We start from the raw sequence: 8779 nt of genomic DNA on the forward strand, positions 1-8779 counted from the left end.
ACAAGAGAGGTTATTCTCTTCCTGTTCTCTGTTAGCAATTTTTCCTCTGCATTTTGCATTATGGAGCATTATACCAGTGTCTGTAGCTCAGCTACCTCAGTAAACAGGGAGAATATTCTTGTCCATATAGGTGACAGATAAACTTCACCAAGCAATATAGGTACATATTTTTGGAAGAGTATAGAGATGATAATTACACATTCTATGTCCATCATTCCTAAACTTTTGTCATAAAATGGATAAAATAACACATGATTATGTAAATAATGCTTTATTTTTAAAAAAAATAAACAATGGATGTATCCAATTAGAAAAGAGAAAACTTAGACAACTCTAAATTAATCACCTTGTATGTGACAAAGTGCAAAAGGATATTCACTATTTTGACTGAATTCATCAAAATCTCTCAACTCTGTACCGATTCTAAGATCTTTCCCCAAGGTTCTTCTTTTGATTAGTAGCACCCTGTTGACACTGAGCAGAGATGAATCAATAGATGTGGTAGTTTGTTTCCCCAACTCAGATTTCTAAAATGAACCAAAACAAACAGGAGTCACAGGAGAGTAATCTAGCAGGACTGTTTGTAGTCATTTTTAGTTTAGTAGTTGATGGTTGCTTCTTATTCATTTCAATAAGTTTTTCTTGTGAAAAATATGTGTGAATATCAAGCACTGAATCAAACAGGTTGGCAGTTAATTTTCAGAATGATATTCAAGAAATATTCCTGCATGAAGACTATCATACTATGTTCTGCATATGGGTTGATTAAAGGATATGTGGTTTTGAAGATAGAAAATGAGAGTGAGATAGAGAGTGAGAGAGAGAGAGATAGAAACTAGGTGATGTATTCATGCTCTATTTGAATTCTCATTTTGTTTCAGAAATGTCAGTGCTTATGTCTGATGACAGACTATACAGAAATTTTATGGTTTGTAGCATACATATTCTTAAATCTTCACTATCCCATACCATAAGAATTTTACCTAATCATTTTATAGTATTTATTTTACCTTCACATTTCCTTTTAACAAAAATTAATCTCTGCTAAATTTTACATTGCTTATAGCCATGCAGAAATATGATTTTTTTAAATGCAGAGTTTGGTTGTCTATGGTGGTAGAATGAAGGGATGTGTTCATCAGTTTCTCAGGCATCTCTCTACTTGGAGAAGATTAGCAACAACAATAACCAATTCCACAGTTCAGTGACCAAAGTAGGTCCTTATCAAGATGGCACAAAATGGAAAGCATGCTAGAGTCATAGCCAAAGGACTTGAGTGGAAATCTCAACACTACATGTAAGCTTGGCCAAGATGCAAAACATTCATAGACAAGAGTTTCATTATCTGGAAAGTGAGACAATTGTCCTAGATGACTTTTAATTTTTCACTTCAACTCCAAATTTGTGGTCCTTTCATTGACTAAATCATCAAGGTGGTGTTAGAAAGAAAATTAGATTAACTTGTTCAAACACTAACTTTTACAAAACAGGAAAACTGAAGAGTCTGAGATGTGAAATTACTCCTATCAGGTCATATATATTAGAAAATTTTCAAACAAGGATTTTAACAAAGGTGTGCTAAACAAAGTTTAACAAAGGTGATGCCATTGTCCCTTTAATCATACCATACTGTCTCATTTATGGATTTGGCTGTACCAGAAAATGTCTTCCCTTTTAAATCACAAAAGCAAATTTTCTATTTGCTAAAACAGAAAAAGTAAAAGTCTTAGAGAAATGTTGGATATCACAGAGTAAATATATAGGAACAAAAATGGAGGCTTTAAGATAGAAACAAATATATACTTCACCTCTCTCTTTCTCATCAGTTCATTTTTCCTGCCCCAAGTACATCAGATAAACATTCCAGGAATGGACATAATTTACTGCTTTTATTCTTCTGTCACATTCAGAGCCATCTGATCTCAAAACAGATGCAAAGCTCCACAGTCACTGTATTCTCAGTTATCATCTAACTCACAACAGTGAGAGGAAAGAAGACAGATTTTAGGTGAATGTTTTCCCCAAGTAATTGAAGGACAAAGATACCCATCTTTCTTATTAATGAATTAATTCTAAGTTAAATATGAGATGCAATTTTGTAAGTCTTCAATGCAACTTGGAGGGAATTTATTCAACATGTATATATAAAGCTTAGTGAGAAGCAATGTCTCTCTCCCTTGCCCTTCCCTTCCCCCTCTCCTTTTCTTCGTGTTTTCCTCTCCCTCTTTCCCTCTCCTTCTCTCTCTGTCTCTCTCTCTCTTTCTCTCTCTCTGTCTCTCTGTCTCTCTCTCACTCTCTCTCTGTCTCTATCTGTATCTCTCTGTCTCTCTCTGACACACACACACACACACACACACACACACACACACACACACAGAACTTTTCACCATAACTATATAAGCACCAAGCAAAAACTCATAATACCGGACTCATATCATCCTGAGCACACCTTGAATTACTTCATTTTCACATGTGTAAGTATTGCCTAATCTTTGATTTCAACTTCTGAACTCTCATAACATTTATAATATTCAAAAGTACATAATTAATTCTCTTTGTTAAATTTTATTTTATTTTCCTTTTTAATGTTTTTCATTGCTAACCAATGATAAGCTCATTGAGAGCAAGAGTATATCGTATTTTTAACTATAACTTCAATCCCTATCAGATTCTCTTATTTATAGGAAGCCTTGAATGAATGCATATGAAAACAACTTCAAATAACATTGTTTCAAGCAATCTTGTGTTCAAGAAAAAGAGTTAAGACTTGCCAATTGCTTGGTGACTCAGAGATTGAGTTATGGATTATAATTTTCAGTATTACAAAATGAAAAGCAAATTAGAAAACTTAATGACCAGAAGAAATTGTGTGAAGATAGAGCATCTCCAAAATGAATTTTTTCTTTTCTTAAGATGATGTAACTGAAGGAAAACAGTCACCAGAATGAGGAAGAAGAAAAAATAAAGTACATTCCGTCTTCCACCACCAACCCTCCCCCACCAGATAAATCTTAATCATCTTGTTAGAATGTATTTCATCTACATCTCAAATACTAGAGAGATGTGGAATTTAGGTCAAAAATACTTTGTAAAAAGTCTTATCTGTAAGAGGTTACAAAGACAAAGATTAAAGAAATACGCATTTTGCTTTGCAAAACACCAAGAAGTCAGTACATAAATAAATGTTTATTTAAAGCATGGCACTATGATAAGCTCTAGGCATACACAAAGAGGCAAAAGACAGCCCTGTCCCTCAAAGAGTTTATAATCTAATGGAAAAGGGAAAAAGCAAAGGAATAAATAAAAAAAGCTATATGTGTGTGTGTGTGTGTGTGTGTGTGTGTGTGTATGTATATGTATATATATATATATATATGTAAAAATAGGAAGTAAAAAAAAAAGGATAGCCCTAAAATAAAAAGGTAGAGATGAGCAAGGAGAGCATTCCAGGCATGGGGAAAATAGAGAAAATTCCTAGAGACAATAAATGGAATGCTTCATTTGTGGCATAAAACCAGTATTACTGGATTAAATAGTATGTAATAAAGAATAAGGTACAAAGAACCTAAAAATGTAGAAGTGATCTAGACTGTGAAAGACTTCCAATGTCATCCCTATGATTTTGCATTTGATCACTCAGGCAATAGGAAGCCTAGAAGTTAATTGAATAGGGGAACAACATGGCTGTACCTGCAGCTTAGGTAAATCACTTTGATGACTGAAAGGAGGATGAACTGTATCAGGGAGAGACTTGAGGCAGGCAGATCCAAGATCACGCTATTGTAATTGTCCAGATCTGAGTTGAAGAGAACCTTACAAAGTAGAGAAGGAAGTATATTCAAGAGAGGGCATAAAGGAAAAAACTATACGCCTTAGCAACAGAAAAGACATGGAGGGAATAAGAGACAATCAGGAGTTAAGGAGAGCACCTAGGTTTTTGCTTGATGGTCTGAGAAGATAGTGTTATATTCTATAATAATAGGAAAGGAAAGGATTATAAAGGGTTTAGGAGGACAGAGAAGTTCAGTTAAAATTTCTACTGTCTATACAGTTTGAGGCGTCTGAAAGGAAACTGGAGACACATGATTTGAGAAGTTCAAAGTATTTCACAGACAGCTAGAGTGTTTTGAAAAATTTATACTGAAATTGTAATGACAAAGAAATGTGAAATGGAAGAAATACATATGTCTTTTTATAAATATTTTAAATTGATAGTTAATAGTGGAACCACCACATTTGGACTTTACCACTTCAGTGTCTGATGTATTTATTATGCGAGGAATTTTCAGGGCTATTTAAAATCAGCACAGCTGCTGAATTTGTATATATACATATATATATATATTTATTATACTATTATATTATTATATATATTTATATAATTATATAATTATTTATTATATATATTATATATATAATTTTAATTATATATAATTTTTTGTATATATTATATAATTATATAAATAATATAAATTATATAATATATTATTATATATTATAAAAATACAAATATATTTTTCCAAAATTTATTCTAGTTTTGTCAACATTGGAAAATATTAAGTAATAACTTTTTAAAAATATGTAAAACAAAAGATGACATAAACAAACACAACATTAAATGACATAAAAAATTATTATCACCAAAAAAAGCAATGGAAAATAGTTCAATAAAGTTTGCCTACTTTCTCATTTGTATGAAATAATTCTGAACATGGTCAGTGTATGAATTGTAGGTAACTTGAATGAAGGGGTATGAGGAAATTGATTTTACATGTAATTTTCTACAACATGATTAATCTTTATATTTATAGAATTTACTGAAGCATAAAGAGTATTGGTCTGTGCAGCTGCTTTTATTATTTGCTAATTATAAAAAATGATGATATAACATTATTGGAAAGATGGAAGAGTATCTACATTCAATATATCTTTCCACTGATCAACTTAAAAAGGATATGTATATATGTTTATGTGTACATATATATACATACCAAATACATACTAAATTAAAGATAAAAAATGAGATCAGAACACAGACACATTACTCAATACAATAGGAAAAAAAATAGAATGCAAGATATTCAACATTTAAAGAGAAATTAAAGTGAAGAAAATTAGAGGAAGAAATAAATTCATGTTCTCTGAAATGAGCCCAATTTTCCCAGGTTAAAAGATCAATACATTTTGGAGGTGAATATAGAGGGTAATATAAGGAGAAGTATAACACAGTGAAGAAAAAGAAATCAAAAACAAAGAGATGTAAAATCTCATCTAGCATTGATTTGAAGAAGCAATGAAAATAACTTTTTATCCCCTAGCAACGTATAGCTGAGGAGGGGGAAGAAGGTAATGGAACTTTGAAGAAAAGGGTAAAAAGCAATTTAAAGAAGATATTGGATGGATAAATTAGAGCCTGGTCTTATCCAGAAGAGAAAGCAAAAGAAGGTCAATAAAGCATATTCTAGTGGGAACATGTCAAAAGTGGTTGAGGAGAGCAAAGGTTCTAACTAACAGGACCAAAATAAAAGTGGAAATTTTGGTAATAGCATTTGTAATTAATGTTTGTACTTTGAAAGACTGGGTCCTTCCACAATAGACATGATGCACATGTCCACACATTCAGTAGCAAGGAAGGTAAGGAAAATATATATGGAAAATTAATATTTACTGACTTTATTATAAGTGAATAATGATAAGAATACAAAGTTAGGAAACATATCATTATTTTAGATTGAAAGTACATAATACCTAATTCATTTACAATGAAGTAGCAAGATTTAATATTTGTAGGATGCAGATAAAATACATTAATGTTCTAGTAATTTTAATATTAATCATTATCATAAGGAAATAGAGTGAAGTTTACAAATATAACAAAAATAGTACAAATGAAGGAGCTAAAATTTTATATTACCAAAAATTATCGCAGAAAATGTTACATTACAAAAAATCAACCTTTCACAGGACAGAAAGACATAATGAAGAAAGAAGTATATTTTGTTTTTCATGAGTGGACTAGTAGAATTCGAAATGAAGTAAGAGGCTTAATAAAATAAAGAATATAATGAAAAATATGTATATTTAAGAAGAGGGCATCACAAAGAATGTTACCTTAGTTAGGAGGTCAAGCAGAAATAGGAGGAAAGTAGTATTTGAACCATAAATTTATATCCTTGGGGAAAAGGAAACATTAAAAAAGAACAATAGAGCAAAATAAGACACAAAATTAATAAGAAATTAATAGTTCAAATAATTCCAAAGCACTTGAGTTCATGAAGATAAATAATAGTGACGTGCAGAAGGACTCATAGGAGGAGTGTTAATAAGTAGCCAATTATTATAAGAAAAACTAATCGTAAGGGCAGAATGCCAACTGACAATAGAAATAGCAATAAAAATCAATGAAAACAGAAGCAAGTGAAAGCTTTGATAACTAAATCTTTAATTTTTAATGGAACAAATGTCACAATGAAAAAATAGCAGCAGGATGAATAGTAAAATAAAACCCAGTAATTTGCAATATATAAGAAAAATATCCAGAATAAACACACATAAAATAAAAACAAAAAAAAATTTGAAGAGTTTAATATATTCAAAAGTGACTATAAAAAAAACTAGGAGGGCAAATTATGGTATCAGATGAAGGAACATTAAAATTCAAAATATTGGAAAATATTTTTAAAAGTTTTCTCCAAATTTAGTAGAACCACCATATTTCACCCTTAACCTTATAGAGACAAATGTACTTATGGCAGAGGCAGAAATGACATTAAACACAGATAGGAAAAGCAGTCACTTTGGATCTGCTATGCAGAGAGGTCTTTACTTGAAATAATATAGTTTTGGGGATAATGAGGGCCTAATATACAAGGATCAAAATTTAAAAAAAAATCAATATAATGTGTGGGAAAATATAAGTTTGTTTTTCATTAAGATAATTTAAAAGGAAAGATGAGAAAGAGCATCAATATCAGTTAAACTATATGACTAATCTTCCACCCATACATTTTAAAATATATCATGTCTACATCAATTCACATCATTTTCAATAAGGGCATTTGCATAGATAGCAAAAGTTTTGCAGTTGATAATTCAAAATGAATGGAGCAGTTGTTTATTGTCTTCCAAATAAATGAGATACACACACATACAACTATTATTTTGCTTGTTGCTTATAAAAATAGTATTAACACAACAATATGTAAGAATAAACTATTTTAAAATGAAATTCATTGAAACAAAATGTCAGACTACACTCTCTTTAACACCTACACATCTCCAGCAATGCATAAAGAAAGCATTTTAAGAAAACATAGACAATCAGTAACCATGAAAGGAATTCTTACACTTAAAAAATCACAACATCTATTGAATAATCGAATTGTATGTATATTAATGACATGCCTTTTGTTGTGGTCTTATTTTTTATGTCTGATGGTTAATTAAAGACAATTATGCATTCTAGATGGCTAAGTGTTTGAATACCCAGCCCTGGAAGTCCTTATAATTATGGAAAAGTCTTGAATACAGTCCCAATAAATTGTGCTGTTCAACTTCCAGGGAATTATATTCATTCATTTGGGATTTTAACTGGAATATTAAATCATCAAATAAAGCATTTTGTACCTACAATATTCCTCAGAATCCCAACATGAAAAGACGCATCCTGGAAGGTTTGAACATTGAGAATGCAAGGATGTCAAAGCAATTCATAACTAGAAAGAACAACATCTATTAGAATCATCAGAGTTACAAGATATTTTGAAAAAAAATACAATGTCCACACTTTTATAAATTAAGAAATTCAATTCTAAGGAATGAAAATATTTACTATACCTGTATATTTGGAGCATTATTTCTATTTTGACTTCAGTCCTCTTGTCTGCAAAATAAGGCATTAATGTGAGATGAATGCTAAGACAACTTTCATTTATAGAATCTAAAAGACTATGGAATTTGACTGAATTTATACAGGCATACTATTTGGAAAATCTTGTGTTAGAATCTGTTCTTATAGCTCTTAATATATATTGAGGCTGTGCTTTTTGTAGTGAAGTTCTCAAAAATCACTTTTAACTACACAGTAGAGAACTATCTTGAAGTCATTGTATAAATCGTAAATCTGCTTACTCTGGGAAATGAGAAGCAGCACTGAATTTTTTTCTCTGAATAGTAGTAAGGAATACTTCCCAGAAGCATGGAGTTGTTGATAATGGATAAAGCATTGAAATTCTAGTCAGAAAAACTTGAATTTGAATGCAGATAGTGATTTTAGAGAAGTCAACCTCTCTGTGTTTCATTTTCTTAGTTTATGAGATTTTAAGAATGGGTTCAGTGGCATCTAAGGTCTCTTCCAGCTCTAAATTTGTAACTTTTATTGAGCGATCTATGACATCCATGTTTATGTATCAAAACCTCCACTAAAGTTGTCCAGATGGGAGGATATAAGCATAAGAATATCATAAAGTATGTTTATTTGATTTCTTACATACACACACATACTCACTGACAGACACATTGTTCTACTTATATGCAATAAAGTTATGATAGCTTTTATTCCCTAAAGTTTCATTTGCTATTTCTAAATTGCTCAGGGCCTGTCCTGAGCTGTCACCTGGAGCTTACCTCCAACCGCTTTTACTGGTCTTCCCATGGTTCCGGCCCCCTCCTGTGGGAGAGGGGAATGACCAAACAGTTCACTGGAGGAGGCTGCTTACTGCACTTTATTGCTTACTCCAGTCCTCCCGACCTTTCCGTGTTCCCCCTTATATACCCTGCC

At 31.4% G+C, this 8779-nt stretch overlaps 1 long non-coding RNA gene across 2 annotated transcripts; it reads right to left on the minus strand.

Moving 5' to 3' along the window:
- Positions 1-307: 307 nt before the first annotated feature.
- LOC140498338 (uncharacterized) lies at positions 308-7888 on the minus strand. Of its 2 annotated transcripts, none has more exons than XR_011965073.1 (3): positions 7837-7888; positions 1809-1969; positions 308-527 (listed from the first exon to the last, which is right to left on the minus strand). It is a non-coding gene; the product is annotated as an uncharacterized lncRNA (long non-coding RNA). The 2 variants fall into 2 exon arrangements; XR_011965074.1 differs by lacking the exon at positions 7837-7888 and adding an exon at positions 3691-3806.
- Between the last annotated feature and the right edge of the window lie 891 nt (positions 7889-8779).

Source organism: Notamacropus eugenii, chromosome 4 (genome assembly GCF_028372415.1).
Source record: "Notamacropus eugenii isolate mMacEug1 chromosome 4, mMacEug1.pri_v2, whole genome shotgun sequence".
In the NCBI taxonomy this organism is placed as follows: Eukaryota; Metazoa; Chordata; class Mammalia; order Diprotodontia; family Macropodidae; genus Notamacropus; species Notamacropus eugenii.